Genomic DNA, 16500 nt, shown 5'->3' with positions numbered 1-16500 from the left:
TCTTATATCATAGTTAAAATATATTCACAAAATGTCGTCTTGTGTATTAATTTATTCAAAGTCAAAAAAGTCACCAATCATTAAAACAAGTAGAAAAATACACCATTTACAAATTGTATTGCACAATCTTAACACTTATATAAAACGCTTATATAAAACAGACAAGAACAAACAAGGTCCATTTCATGTGGGGTTCAACAAATTAGTCGTGGCCACTCTATTAATTGGAGTGGTTTAACAGATATTAGACTATCTATTTGGGTTAGTCTATTGTCATGTGTCAACATGTTTCGGCCATCTATATATATGGGACACTATCCCTAGTGTCCCTACAGACTATCAAATACGTGCCTTCTTCAGGACAGACAAATTTCTTTTCAGAAGATGAACTTCTTTCCCAAATCCCCTTTGCCAGACCAGTACAATATCTTGGCAGCACTAGAGTTAGAGCTTTTAGTTGGGTCCCCCTAAGTGAAGACAGATCATTATTTCCAGGTGTTATCACAATAACCACTCAGCAAAAGAGAGGATCACATCCTAATGTGATCTGATACATCTGACGCTCGGCTAAAACATACCGGGACGCCATTACCACGCAACTTCGCGTCCAGTTTATAGTGCCCGTGTGCTGGCACGTACATTATCCATCCATGCTTTGGACAACGGACCAGGCGAGATCATAGCCTTTCAAAACCCTGAACCGGTTTTGCTGAGTGGTTATTGTGATAACACCTGGAAATAATGATCTGTCTTCACTTAGAATCAGCGTCCCATTTCAGGGTGTGGACATTAGATATGTCTATAAAAGATTTAATAAGAATGGCGGTGACTCCTCTCTTATACATCTCTAGGTTAACCCATTTAATTTGGAAGTTGTCTGGGACTAATAAGTGAAATTGTGATAAAGAGTGGTCAGTGAACCACATTTCTGTCACAAAAAGGATGTCCAGCTGGAAGGTATGAATCCATTCTTTCAGTGCAACAGCATTCTCCACAGCAGATAAATAAATGGTCTAGGGGCATGCCCACCCATTCCCACCCACTTCTGTACTTTGGCCATACTACTGTTTAATGCCCTCCCCTCCATAATCCCCAAAGTATCCCAATTACTCTTGATTCCTTCTCACACTCCCCCAATTCCCTTCCCTCACTCTTCCCTCCTACACAGACCCCCTTCGCTTCACACATCCATGCTTACCATTCCACCTATTCAAACCCTAACCACAATCACTGGCCCTCTCCAGAGGCCCACTCAATCACTCACTCCTATCACGCCCACTGACCTTCTACACAGGCCCACCCACTCACTCAATATTAGTACACTTATGGCCTTCTCCACAGGCCCACCTACTACCTAACGCCCTAACCCTTTACCGCATCCCCACAAAATGGATTGGAGGATGCCAAGAAAGAGAATGTAACGCAGGCACATACTCTACTGACCTATTCTTTACAAGACCAAATCAAGTGGTGTTTTGCAAAGTTTTAATCCTCGAAAATCTAAGGGCTACATAATAATACAGCTCTGAATAGGCTATTATAGTTGCCATTCCCACAAAAATGGATGGAAGGACCACTTGAAGGTGAATATCTTACTCACCTACCCTCTAAAAGAACAATTCATGTGGTGTTATGTGGTAAACCAGAAGAAGGCCTCGTGTGATTGGAAGTCATTTTCAAGGATGTTTATTTAGAAATGAGGACCACAACGCCTAACTAGCCCTATCGGATGCAGAAAGTTCCCTGCCTAGCTAAACAAAAAGGATGGATGTTAATATCCAAATTCTAGTTCTTGAGTCTGAATCCTTACCAACTAAGAGACTGTACCCACTTTAGAAAGCACCTAACTAAAAAGGAAAATGAGAGGCTTTACACAAAAGCCTCTTCAGGGCTTCTGCCTTGCTCAACCTATGTTTAACTGGTTCTCAGTCTTCAAGAGTTCTTTTAGCCCAGCAAGAGATTCTTTTCAGTCTTTGCTTCAGGTTTAGGGCTTCGACTCTCCCCCTTGCTAATAACGAAAACTGTCTCAGTTATCCTTTCATAGGATATTTGTACATACGGGTTTCTCAGGCTACCGTAACCTGTATAGCTTTTCCAGTGGGTTCCACCAATATTTTTCTTACTCTCACTCCTCTTTTCATAGGGTCTTTTTACATTCAAATTGTTCAGCCTCTTATTAGATGGATAGTTTCTGCAGCCAGTATTTACAATGTTCCTACTTTGTAGTAGTATGTTTGCCACCAGGTTTCTCAGGCTCCCGAAACCTTATCTTATTTCCCTTTGGCTCTGCATCTCTGCATGCAGCCAGTGTCTGGAGTGCGCAGAGCATGGGGCTCCGGGCTCCTTCAGTTTGTGTGGTCTCGGCACCCATTGTTGGCTTCCAGGCCACCACCGCTCCTTTGTGGTCATGCCACCAGAATGAATGGATGTTTCTCTGAGTTCCATGTCATTTCATCGCCTGCCTTTTCATCCCCAGGCTTTTTAAAGTGCACATTCCCTCGAATGTGCTCATGGTTTTTTCTTTTTTGGGGGGGGGGGCTACACCCAAAACCCCCCTCCCACACTTATTTTTTGCCATTGCCCACCCGCCCAAACCCTTATCTGCCCTTTCCTACTCCCCCTAAAAGAATTTGATGAGCACATTCGATGGAATGTGCACTTTGAAAAGCCTGGGGCTGAAAAGACAGGCGATGAAAGGACATCGTACCGTTTCTCTGCCCCAGCTTCTACTCCAACCTGGACTGCTCGGGCGGACGTTTGGTGAGCGTTCTCTTCGTGCTCCTCGCTGCCACTGGCTCTGTGGCCCAGCATGACTCTGCCCCTCCAGAACATCAATACAGTGGAGGCTCTTCTCTGCATAGCCGCTCTCCTGCTTCCTAGGGAGGATCTTGCGTAGTAGGCTTGCCTCCCTAGCCTCACAGTGGGTGGCTCTCTTCTTGGAAGAAGGGACGAATTGTCCAGATTTGTCACAATTGGCTCTCAGAATCGAAGGGATACCAAATACTACAGCATCTAATTAGCTTTTCAAGTTGTCATTCCCTATATAAACATGATGGAAGGACTCAAACAAGAATTTAATGCAGACTGATACACTACTCACCCACTCAATACCAGGCCAATTTACATGGCTTTGTTTAACCGCTAATCCTCGAAACCAAGAGGATATCAAATATAAGACGATAAGGATTCAATGAGACGGATAGGATAGGATTTAATTTAAGGATAGGATTCAAGTCAAACTAGTTTCTATCACCCATAAATGTCTAAATTATGCTGGCCACAGTACCTCCAAGACGAAATTATCAGAACATCTTCATCTGCCCCACGAGGGCTGCCCGATCCTGTTGCATTACAGTTCCCAGATTCAACCTGAAAAAGGCAGATGGGAATAGCTTCCCTATCTAAGCCGCCCAATACTGGAACGCCCTCCCGTTGCACCTCCAAAACAGACCAGACCTTCCTAAGCTTCAGGAAAAATACTAAAACTTGGCTAGCTACAAACAACATCTGAATGTCACCATGTTGTACACAACCCTAAACTAACTAGTCTTAGTCCCAACCTTTGTACTGTACCTGATGCTTTCTTGCACCTTCTGTTACCTGTGATAATGTTATACTCTGTTTGTAACCACTGTTATTTTACTCCCCTGCAACATGCTACCTCCATATTGTTATATTATGTTTGTAACTTATTCATGTATCTAAAAGTAACTATCTCAACCTTATTCAATGTGCGCCCAGAGACCTACAGGGTTGGTGCGCTTTACAAATCAATAAACAAACAAACAAACAAACCAAATATTACAGCACCATATGCGCTATTATAATTACAATCTCCACAAAAAAGGGTATGCAGTGATAAAATCGCTGCAAAAATGAAACATGTAAAAAAAAAGCAGAAAAACTGCTGTGGTTGGACCCATTAAAGGTGTACCCCATTACACCATTTAAGGGGAGCGGGGGTTGCGGGGGTGTCCCCCGCATCCTTTACATGGATTGCAGTGGGAAAACTGCAGGCTTTTTGCTGTGATATTTTGTATCCACAGGCATTTTTGCGATTTTAACACATGGAACCCAAAAAAGTAGGATGGAACCAAATAGCAGACCCTGGTGCATGCATACACTGGACTCGCCTCCCCAATATAAGGGCAGTTCAAGTATTTTGTTAAATGTTAAACCTCAAACTCAAGAGATACTAAACATTATAGCTCTGAATTGCCTGTTACAGTTATCATACAAAATCGGATGAATCCAAGAATAACATAGTTCAAATACATCCTCTTCTCATTCTTGGATATTCCAAACAATTGCACATATCGCACTTAAGGTGTGGTTCAACAGTTCTTCATCCATATCACAGATAGTCTCAAGATCACACCAACTCGCAGAGAAAGGTCAAGGGTTTTAATAAAGGATTCTGCAAAGGTGCTCACTAAGAGCTCCACTCACATTTTCTCCCATGGGCTTTTCCCTTCCCTGCCCATGCATCCCTTAATCCAAAGGTTGTCGCTAGAGATCATTAACCCCCATGTATAATCTGACTGGTAGGTTGTGAAGGTCTAAGGGCAAATGCCTTATGTGAGGTGGACAACTTTATGAAGATGCTATTTTATTAAACTCAAAAGGGTTTGATAAACGCCACAGTATCCATACCCTAACAAGGATTTCCCTACCTATTAAATAAGCTAAAGAAAACACCCTAACAAAAGGATTCTGTCCCTCACACATAACAAAATTAACAGTTGTCTTCAAGACCTGGTAACTGTCCTTCATTGTAATCTGGGTGAGTTCCTCTTCCCCAGATTCAAGCAGGATTTCAATCAACACTTCAAAAGAATAAGGAAATCCTGTCTTGTAACAAAGTCCAAATACAGTTCCTCTTCTGCCAGTAAGTCTCTCACTTACCCAAATTTAAGCAACAGTTGAAAATGTTCAGAAGGACTTTTGCCTCTCCACTGGGGGTAGAGCGTTCCACACACCTACTTCTTAGCAACAAAAAGGTGTATTTCCATAGTGCATTAATGTCAACAAAAATAGTTCTTTCAGGATGATTCTGCAACAGTTTGCAATGCACTCGCGTCAGCAATGTTGATTTGTGAAGATGATTCCACAAAAAATAATCATGAGCTTTTGTGGGTTTTAACTACATCATAGTACTTCAATGACTTTCGCCGCCTGGTCCACTCACCTGCCATGCCTATACTACAAGGTCCCTTCCACTGGTGAACTCTCCTGCCAGGACAAAAAGAAACTACTAACACTACTACAATGCTTCATAGAAATTATAAAGTCTTTTGACTTTCCACAACCTCAGTTTTGACTACTTCTTCCTGGCAGGGTCGGACAGGACCATAAAATTGTCTCGGGTACCAATGAAAACGTGTCCCACAGTTGCAAATGGCTATTCATTCTTTTTGTGACACTGTTTGAATAGTAGACAAGGGGGAGTTTTATGATTAAGTGTGATGCAAATTGTGCATTTTAAAGAATATTTATTTAGCAACACTGGTCAAAACTACTAGGCGCAGAGTGAATTTACTCATCAAACTGGCCCAAATTGGACATAAAATGGCCCACTTCCACCAATAAAAATGAGCCCACACCAACATTTTGTGTTTTTGGTTCAGCCATGGGCCCAGTGCCCTATAGGCTAGTCTGAGCCTACTTCTGGGAAAACATGAGACATATTGGTGCGGTTTGTTCTACACTTTTCATTGCCACATTCAGTGCAGGTTATGTTCCTTAACTCCTGAAGACCTTTTGTCAGAAGGACAGCCTTCCAGCCACTCTTGTTTTGGGTCTCTCATTGGGGATGGGGACTAAATTGTTCATGTCTCTTGCCACATATTACACAGGTTTGTTGTATTTGGTGCCAGCTCATTCACCTCTGCCCATTCTCTACCGGAGGTCGAGTTAATTGGACATTGAGTTCCTTTCTGGTTCACTAATGTTTAGATGCTCCTTTGGCACTTGCTTGTCAATGTGGATGTGCCCACACTTTATTCACTGGTATGGGTATTTTGCATTGTGGGTGTTGAAGAAGGATGTGGCCTCACGGTGGATCAGTGGGCTGCACTCATCACTTGTGCACTCAATGATAGATAGTTGTTCCCCCCCAAAGAACGGCCACCCACCTGCACACATATACATTCACCGTCTACCAGATCGCACATCACCTCTGCCACTATAATGCAGGTAAGTCCCATGATAAAATCTTTGGTCTAGCTGGACACATAATCTGTCTCCTTGACCCACGTACTCTCTGAGAGCTTTCACATCACCCAACCACAAGCCTGTTGTATTTGTGTTGCTAGCATGGACTTAGCCACCCCACCTACCTTCTTACAGGCTGAAATTTACACTTGCATTGTAAATCACTGGGACCAAGCTTTGATACCTCAGACTTAGGTTCTCCAAGGGCCTTCACCTATAGCGCTTTTAAGCTATACCAATGGCACAAAGGCGCTATACAAATGCCACATTACATTACTATGTCATGTGTACATCGAGTGGGCAAAGTGTAGCTGGTGAAACAGAACGGTGTCCTGTTAATGTGCAGCTGAGTGTGGTCCAACAGGGAGCCACGGAAGAGGCTACGATCCTAAATTCGATGGCAGTGCTCACAGATGCTCATGTTGAAGGAAGACATCTGGCATGTGTACTTCATGGTGGAGGCAGGCCAGAGGAGTTGAGGTAGGTTATGTTATGTTATGTTAATGACATTTCTAAAGCGTGAGCTTTCGCCCGAAGGCATCTTGGGTCTGAAAAGGGAGCAACCTTGCATGAAGGGGAACAAAAAAGGGGCCAGCCTTAATCAAAAAGGAATGTCTTTATCGCTTCCTTAAAGACAAAGTGATCAGATAGTTTCTTTGTAGGAAGTGGCAGCTCATTCCAAGCGACGGCAGCAGCCACAGAGAAAGCCCTGCCTCCTACCCGTGCATGTCGATAAAACGGCAAGATAAGTAAGTCTGCAGTTGCAGAACGCATCTGGCGGGTAGGAGAGTAGCGCACAAACTTGTCTTGGAGAAACTCTGCTCCGAGATTGTGTATAGCCCGGTGAACAATACATGTAGCCTTAAACCTGATGTGTTCATTCACAGGTAGCCAATGCAGAGACCGTAAAACAGGCGAGATGTGGGCTCCATAGGGGGAGCCAGTGGCTCCTCTAGCAGCCAGGTTTTTTAGACACTGCAGTCTCTGAATAAGCCCCTTTGGTTGAGCCCAGTATAAGAAATTACAATAGTCCAACCGGGATAGTATGACGGCTGCAACCACCGGAGGACAAAGAGGCTCAGAGATCAAAGGGAGCACTTTCTTCAAGACTTTCATCTGAAAGTGGCCTGTTTGACAAACAGTGGCGATCTGACTCTCCATAGATAAAGAAGCCGATAGTGTTACACCCAGATTTTTCACCTCCCAAACAGAAGTGGGAAGGGGACCAAAAGATAGAGGCCAGAAGGAAGACACCAAAAGTGAAGGATCAGGGGGACACCCCACCACCAAGACCTTCTTGTCACCGTTCAATTTGAGCCAGTTGTTGTTCATCCACTCACCAACAGCAGTCATGCATCTTCGCAGGTACAACGCCATCTCAGCCTGATCTAGATCGAAACGTATCAGGATCTGATTGTCGTCGGCATATGAATAACGGAGCGGATGAGGCAAACAAAAGCCCAAATATAGGTGTTAAAGAGAATCGGAGACAGGTTGGTGCTCCACATTGGACTAGTAGGAGGGTGGACTAGCGAGTGCTGCCTTGGGTTGGGGCAGTGGGAGGAGGGTGCACTAGCGGATGCTTCCTTGGTTTGGGAGAGTGGTAGGAGGGTGGAATAGCGGATGCTGGCTTGGGTTGGGTCAGTGGTCAGTGTGGTAGTGGGAGGTGGGTGGATTAGCGGGTACTGCATTGATTTAGGGGGATGAGGTTCAGATTTTCTTGGGTATGTGGGTGCTGCTTTGAGTTCGGGATTTGGGGCGCGGTTTCATCAGGGTACTGGGACGAGGACGTGTGAGTCGCAAGAGAGGAGTGGATGTAATGGTGATTGTTTGTAAATAATCCTGGTTTACTTTTTTACATGGGTCTGGCGCAAAGGTTGTTTGACACCACTAATTTTTGCTTGCCATGGAGGCGTGTTGTGGGCGTTCCAGGCGCAACTCATTCTTCTTTGCACTGCATGTTTCTTTGCGCGTTTGAATCTATGAATCTGCTCCCCACGCTATTCTTTTCGTCCATGCAATGATCTTTATCGCGTAAAGTAGTTAGCGCAGACTACTAGCACCATAGTCTAAATGTACAATGGTGAAATGCAATTTGCAGGAAACAAATATTATAAATATCGAAGGGTAATACTTTATGCCATTGTGTCAAGGATGTATATACTCCATTGCAAACCAAGCCACAACATGAATCCAAACTTTATTTTAGAAATAAATAAGATTTGACAAATACTTATTATTATGTACATGAAAACCGTGACTAGCATTCACTTTATTTTCTGTAGTTTACTCATAAACATGACAAGTATATAGTGTGTAAATTTAGGACCAAGTGGGAGCAGCTCATTTTGAAAGTGTTTCTTCCCCCAAAAAACATATGCAGCAAATCAATATTAATGTCAATCCCCCTGAGGATCGCCAGTCGAGAAAAGGCATGTGCATCATACACTCACTTTAAACCCAGTCACATACAGAGGCACCCTTGGTGGTACAGAGGCTTTCGCATAACCTATGGGTTGTCACTTCTTTGGCATCTCCTATAGCATCTGTAGCTCCGAAATGTTGAACACTCATCAGCTAGTCTATGTTCTTTGTCAGTACAAGCCAAGTGGAGCCATAGGTTGCAGGCATCACAGGCAATCTAAACAAAATATTAACAGTATTTTAGGATTCAAACAATTTTAAATGTGGTCAACATCACTATATATATCAATAATTATTAAAATACTATATTTATTAAATCAAGGTTAAAGAACATTATTAATTGAAATGAAAGAAAAATGTCACATTGCCAACTATGGGCCTGATTCACAGAAGCATTTTATAATGGTGCAATACCATTGGAAAACGCTTTATCAATCAAGCCCTAAGTATGTTAATGCCAGGGCATCATATCAACACACTAACAGTTTTATAGAGAATAATTTCCACATAGATATCTGTCAAATAGTAAATTATTGAAGTCTTGGTGTTCAATACATTGGGCCTCATTACGAGGCTTGCGCTTCCGTAATGAAGGGTGCCGGGACAGGACCGGCATCGTTCATTACGGGATGTGCAATTACGAGGTTCCCTCGCGGGACCCCAGAACAGACGTCTGGTAAAACCAGACGTCCATTCCGGGTCCCGCGAGGGGACCAAGGAGCTAATAGCGGGCCCTTTATAAACAGGCCCGTTATTAGCTCCAACCCCATTCCCATTGAGCCCTATAGGGGCTCAAATGGGTTTGGGGATCGGTTTCTTCAAGGAGGAATTACCGGGTTCTCCAATGTTGGAATGACCCAGTTATTCCTCATTGAAGGAACCCGGTATTGGAGCCCAGTATGGAGGTAGCTGTTGCCCGGGGTCGGGCCAGATAACGGAACATCCCTTTATTAACCGCTCCTAACTCGAACTGGCGCCAACGCGCCTTTCTCCCACAACCAACCTCCCTCGCCCATGTGTCAATGCTGTCCAGCCCCTTAGTGGGCGGGTCTTGCACTAACCCTGTAGTGGCGGGCAACACCACCCCCGGACAAATGTCCAAATGTCCCTTTAACATTCTTCGACCAGTCATGTTGGTCTCTTAATAACTTGTTGCGGTCTCTCGTGGCGGACCTCTGCTCCACTTCCATTCTGGGCCTCTTCACTTTGGTCTGTCCCGCTGCCGTCTTCTTTCAGCGGAAACCACAGGTCGTCTCGGGAAGCCCTTGGCTCTGGGGTTCTGGGTCTGGGGGGAGACTTGCACTCTTCTCTCTTGATGTAATGTTTGAACTGTTGGCAGTTCCTCGTGATGACCTTATCCTGGTCTTGTGCTGTCACCATTGTTCCTTTCACTGCCGTGACGCTCATGGGGCTCGGCGCATACCGAGGGTCTGTCTTGCGTACCATGGGTTGCTCTACCAGCACCTCATCTCCGATCTGAAAGTCTTTTGGCATTGCCTTGCGCCTTGTGTCAGTGTCCTGTTTCGCTATCCTTTTCTCTTCAGCATCTCGCTGCAGTACTTCTGTATCTGGGCTCTCTGTCCTTTCGGATGCGTGTGTGTACCTCGTACCGGACCATGAGTTCGGCAGGCGTCTTGTTTGTTGCGTCATGTGGCGTATTTCTGTAGTCTCTGAGAAGCCGGCATAATGCTTGATGGGGGTTGATTGCTTTAATTCGTGCTCTCTGGATTGTCTTCTTTATTGATGCCATGAATTGTTCCGCCATCCCGTTTGCTTGTGGGTGCCGGGGTGTAATCTTCATGTGTTTGAATCCTAGGTGGTTTGCCAGAGCTGCAAATTCATGTCCACAGAAAGGTGGCCCATTGTCCGACTTAATCACTCTGGGGATTCCCCATTCGCTAAGTACTTCCTCCAGTACTGCTGCTACTTGTGAAAACGCTGTGGTGGCTACTTTCTTTACTATGGGGAATCGCCAGTGTTCGTCTATCAAAAGTAGGAGGTATTCTCCTGACTCTGTGGGTTCGTAAAAGTCTATAGCCACTCTTTCCCATGGATATTCTGTTATTTGTGTATGTTGCAGAGGAGCCGGAGGGTCGGCTGGGGATGTGCACTGACAGGCATGGCAGTTCCTTACGCAATCGTCCACTGCAGCGTCTAGGAATGGGAACCAAACGTGACACCTCAGTTGTTTCTTTGTGTTTTCGGCTCCTCTGTATCCTTCATGTGCGGTGCAGACAACTTCCTTCCTCAGAGCAGCTGGGATTACAATGCGGCAACCCCTGACTAGGATGTTGTGGTTTTTTACCGCTAGTTCATTGTGTACCCTCGCTAGTCTCTCAATCACTTCTCTGCACACCCCCGGGTGGGCCAGAGTTGCTCGTCGGTGGTCTCTCCACTTGTTGGCTGATGTCAGGCTGATGGCAAGTGCGGTAGTGGGGTCTGCAGCAGACGCTGCAGCGACCGTGTCCATCGAGAGCGCGGGTGGTAGGGAGTTTTCTGCTAAATAGTTGACATATGCGACATCTCCTCTCCGTGTCAGTGGGGTCCCATTGGATGTCGTGACGGGTAGTCGGCAGGGTTTAAGTCGCCCCCAGGTCGATGGATGATATCGTAATCGTATTCTGAAGGAGGATGCCCCACCGTTCTATCCTCAGAGGCATCTTGGTGTGAGGGTTGCCGAAAAGTGATAATAGCACTTGATGATTAGTTAATAGGGTAAATCCTTTCCCTATTAGAAAGTTGTGAAAATGTTCATATGCCCAGACTGCGGCAAGACTTTCTTTTTCCGCTTGGGAGTAGGCTGTTTCCGGGGTGGATAATTCTCTGCAGGCATATGCTACCATGTGCCTAGGGTTGACGTCTGCTCCACTTGTCTGCGCGAAGATTGCACCCAGGCCAACTGGACTCACGTCCACAATCACTTCTGTGTGCCAATCCGGGTTGAAATAGGCTAGGCGGTGGGCCTCGGTGAGGGCTTGCTTGATGTCATTGAATGCTTGTTGGCATCGTGGGGTCCATATAAATGTCGCTTCTTTCTGTAAGAGTCTCCTGAGCGGTTCAGTGAGGGATGCGTAGTGTGGTATATACCTGGCCCAGTAACCATATACCAAGAAAGGAGTGGACATCGGCAGCCTGTTGCAGTTCCTTGAGGTTTGAGATGGTGGCCACTTTCTCAGGGTCAGGCATCATCCCTTCACTGGAGAAAATGTGTCCAAAAAATGTTAGCTTCGCCTTGCTGAACCTGCATTTTTCAATGTTGAGTGTGAGGCTGGCGGCTTGTATTGCCTCACATGTGGCGAACAAAGCAGCATCATAGGCTTCTTTGGACAAGCAAAAATTGAGGATGTCATCGCTGTAATTCAACGCTCCCCGTATTGGCCTAATGATCTGCTGCACCGTCTCCTGAAAGATTTCCACGGCTGAGGAAATGCCAAAATTTAGTCTGCGATATCTGAAAAGGCCATCATGAGTTGCAAAGGTTGTGATTGCTCTGGAGTCCGGGTGCAATTCCAGTTGGTGATAACCTTGTCTAAGATCGAGTTTGGAGAACATGTGTGCATTGTTCAATTGTACGATCATGTCTTCAATGCACGGGCCCGGGTGTCTCTCGCACTTAATGGCGGTGTTGGCCACCCTCATGTCGATACACAGTTGTAACTTGCCCCCTTCCTTGGGCACTATGACAAGGGGGGAAACCCACAGTGTTGGACCTGTCCCACTGCATAAAACCGGACCTCAATATCTTCAAGAAAACTAAAACCATATCACCCTGCACGTACTCTAAGATCAAGCTCAGCCGGCCTCCTAGTCATACCAAAAACAAACTCTGTCAGGTTCGGTGGATCATCATTCTCAGTCTTGGCCCCCACTCTGTGGAATGCACTCCCACCCCACATCCGACTCACTGAGGACTTCATGTCTTTCCGCAAATTACTGAAAACATGGCTCTTCCCATAAAACCGACCCCTACCTCAAACTGGATAACGGCAACCCAATGACATTAGCCCAAAACGCTAGATCATAAATAACGATCCAGCATCATGATCCGAGCAAGAAATCAAAACTAATAACCTCTAAGGTAAACTTAAAAGGACAAAAAAAATAGAATGAGTAAAAAGGATCAAAGCAATGAATAAAAAAGGAAATAAGTTGTATGAGAGCAGTAAAGTGGTTGAAATTAATGAATTAGATGAAATAAATGTAATGGACAAGAGGATCAAAGTGAACGAGAGGAATAAAGTGGATAACAGCAATTCAACTAGCCCAAACTACTAGATCATAAATAACAATAACATAAATAACAACCCAATGTCGTGTGTGTGTGTGAGAAATCGAAATCTGATAACCTCTAACGTAAACTAAACAGGCAAACAGAATAGAATGAGTAAAGTGGATCAAAGCAGTGAAGTAGATAAAAATAATATATTGGATAAAAGCAGTAAAGTGGTTGAAATTAATGAAATAGATGAAATGAATGTAACGGACAAAAGGAACAAGATGGACGAGGGGAATGTGGAGAGGATAGAAAGATGAATACATGATAAGAATGAGTGCACAGAGTACACAGAACTGGTAGTGTGCATGAAACAGATAGATAGTATGGAATGTAAGAATGCATGGTATAAATGGAACTAATAGAATAGACGATTCAAGTGCATGAGACGGGCTTAGTGCATGGGACAGATGGTGAACATGGGACAGATCGAGTGCGTGCGACAAGTGACATGAGTTGAACCGATAATGTATGATGAATGGATGAAGTGTGTGAAGCAGATGAAGTTGGGTAAGCAGATGAAGTCGGTGGAGCACATGAAGTCAGTGGAGAGGACTAAGTGCATAGAGCGGATGAGAGCGTAGATCAGATGAGAGCGTAGAGCGGACGAGAACGCAGAATGATTGAGAGCGTGGAGCAGATGAGAGCGTGGAACAGATGAGAGCATGGAGCGGATGTAGGGTGTGAGGCAGAAGTAGGGTGCGGACTAGACGACAGCGTGGAGCGGATGTAGGGTGTTGAGCAGACGTAGGGTGTTTAGCGGATGTAGGGTGTGAGGGTGTTGAGCGGATGTAAGGTGTGGAGCAGATATAGGGTCTGGAGCGGGTGTAGAGTGTGGAGCGGGTGTAGAGTGTGGAGCGGGTGTAGAGTGTGAAGCGAACGGGTGATGTATGTGATGGAACAGGTGATGTGTATGATGGAATGGGTGATGTGTATGACGGAACGGGTGATGTATATAACGGAATGGGTGATGTATGTAACGGAACGGATGATGTAGGTGGAAGGAATGGGTCAAGTATGTTGAATGAAACGGATGTAGAGTGTGGAGTGAACGGTTGATGTATGTGGATGGAATGGGCCAAGTATGTTGACTGGAACGTGTGTGATGTATCTGGAAGGAACGAGTCAAGTATGTGGATGAGTCAAGTGAAGTATGTGGTTGGAACGGACAAAGTATGGGGTCATAACGGGTGAGGTATGACAGTGGAACGGATGAACTAGGCGGAACGGATGAACTAGGCGGAATGGATGAACTGGATGGAACGGGTGAAGTATTTGGATGAAAAGGATGAAGTATGTGAATGGACCCGGCAAAATGGATGGATGGAAAGGGTGAAGCAGGTAGATGGAACGGGTGAAGCAGGTAGATGGAAACGGAGAAAGTGGGTGTATGGAATGGGTGAAGTATATGGTTGGAACGGGTGAAGTATGTGGATGGAACGGATGAAGTATGTAGATGGATAGAACGGGTGAAGTATGTGGAAGGAACGGGTGAAGTATGTGAAAGGAACAGATGAAACATGTGGAAGGAACGGGTGAAATATGTGGAAGGCAAGGGTCAAGTATGTGGATGAACGGGTCAAGTATGTGAATGGAACGGGTCAAGTATGTGGAAGGAATGGGTCAAGTATGTGGAAGGAACAGGTCAAGTATGTGGAAGAACGTGTGAAGTATGTGGATGGAACGGGTGAAGTATGTGGATGGAACGGACGAAGTATGGGGTTGGAACGAGGAAGTATGTGGTCGAACGGGTGGAGTGGGTTGAACGGGTGGAGTGGGTGGAATGGGTGGAAGGGATGGAACGGGTGAAATGGGTGAAACGAAAGAAGTATGTGGATGAAACGGGTGAAGTGGATAGAACGGATGAAGTAGGTGGATAAAACGGATAAAGCCTGTGGGTGGAACAGGTGAAGTGTGTGGAACGGGTTAAGTGCGTGGAACAGGTGAAGTGGGTGGAACTGGTGAAGTGGGTGGAACCGGTGAAGTGGGTGGAACGGGTAAAGTGGGTGGAACGAGTGAAGTTGATGGAACCGTAGAAGTGTGTGGATGAAACAGGTGAAGTGAGTGGAACGGATGAAGTGGGTGGAACGGATGAAGTGGGTGGAACGGATGAAGTAGGTGGATGAACGGATGACGTATGTGGATGGAACGAGTGAAACAGGATGTATGGAACGGGTCAAGTATGTGGATGGATGATGCATGGAGAACGTATAACGTGAAAATCAGCAGACCGGATGATGAAGGAATAACATGTATAGATGTATAGATCAGACGAAGTGCATTGATCAGAAGGAACACACAGAACTGATCGAACTGATAATGTGCATAGAATCTGAGCGAGTACATGCAACGGATGGAATGAACGGAACGGATAGAGGGCACGGAATGGACACTTACAAAAATGATTCGAGTGCATGGAATGATCTGAAGTGCATAAAACGATCGAAGTGCATAGAATGATTGGAATGCATAGAAGGGTTGGCGTGCATAGAATGGTTGGAGTGCATAGAATGGGTATAGCGCATAGAATGGTCGGAGTGCACAGAATGGTTGAAATGCATAGAATGGTAGAGTGCATAAAACAGAGTGTATAGAACGGTTTGGAGTGTATGAAACGGTTTGGAGTGTATGGAACGGTTTGAGTGTATAGAACGGTTTTGAGAACACGGAACGCTCCGGAGTGCATGGAACGGTCGGAGTGCATGGAACGGTCGGAGTGCATGGAACGGTTGGAGTGCCTGGAACCATTGGAGTGTGCTCGATCTCAAGCATCTAGGTAAACCACCATATCACATCTCCACGCTTACTCTCTTCTTTAACACCACAACTCAACTAGAACACGGCAATACTATGACACCATCCGGTATAGCTGTTCTCAAACCATCACTTGCCTCATACTGCCCCTCATCCTAACTAAACACAGCTGGTTACGCACCGTCCAGCCTAGGCGTTCTCCTCAGGCCTAACGTCGCCAGAATCGGTCTGGATAACAAACTGCCAGAACGAACACATACTCTTGATCTCGAAACCACCACACCTACCGCTAAGAAGCAGCTATCACACGAATACCTGCTGCACACATACCCGGTGCTCACACGCACCTTATGACTCTCTCTCTACTGACTTGAACTTCAGTTCCTGAGAGCGCTCAACCTACCAGCGCCCTGAGATCATACCAATGGTACATAAGGCGCTATATAAATGCAAAATAACATAACATAACATAACATCAGTGAGTAGTTGTTCAAGTTCTCGTGATACTGCCTCTTGAAGATGAAAACCAGCTCTCCTTGGGTATTGTGGCACCGGTCTCACATTGGGGTCTATGTGCAGTTTGATTGGGGGACCTTTGAGCTTTCCTAGGCCAGAGCATATGTTAGGGAACTTTTGTTCGACGTCCACCTTCGATATTAGGTTTTGGGATTGTTCTTGGAGTATTGCCCTGACCTGCTCTTTCGACTCCTGGCAAATTGTGGTGGAGGTGATTGTGTCTCCGCCACCTACGTGGATCTCGATCAGCCCTAGGCGAGAGGCGGTGTGATAGCTGAGCAGGCATCTTCCTTTGGTGAGAGATCTAATTATGTGGATGG

Source organism: Ambystoma mexicanum, chromosome 9 (assembly GCF_040938575.1).
Source record: "Ambystoma mexicanum isolate Mex_15411 chromosome 9, UKY_AmexF1_1, whole genome shotgun sequence".
Classification (NCBI taxonomy): domain Eukaryota; kingdom Metazoa; phylum Chordata; class Amphibia; order Caudata; family Ambystomatidae; genus Ambystoma; species Ambystoma mexicanum.
Note: the sequence above shows the minus strand (reverse complement) of the source record.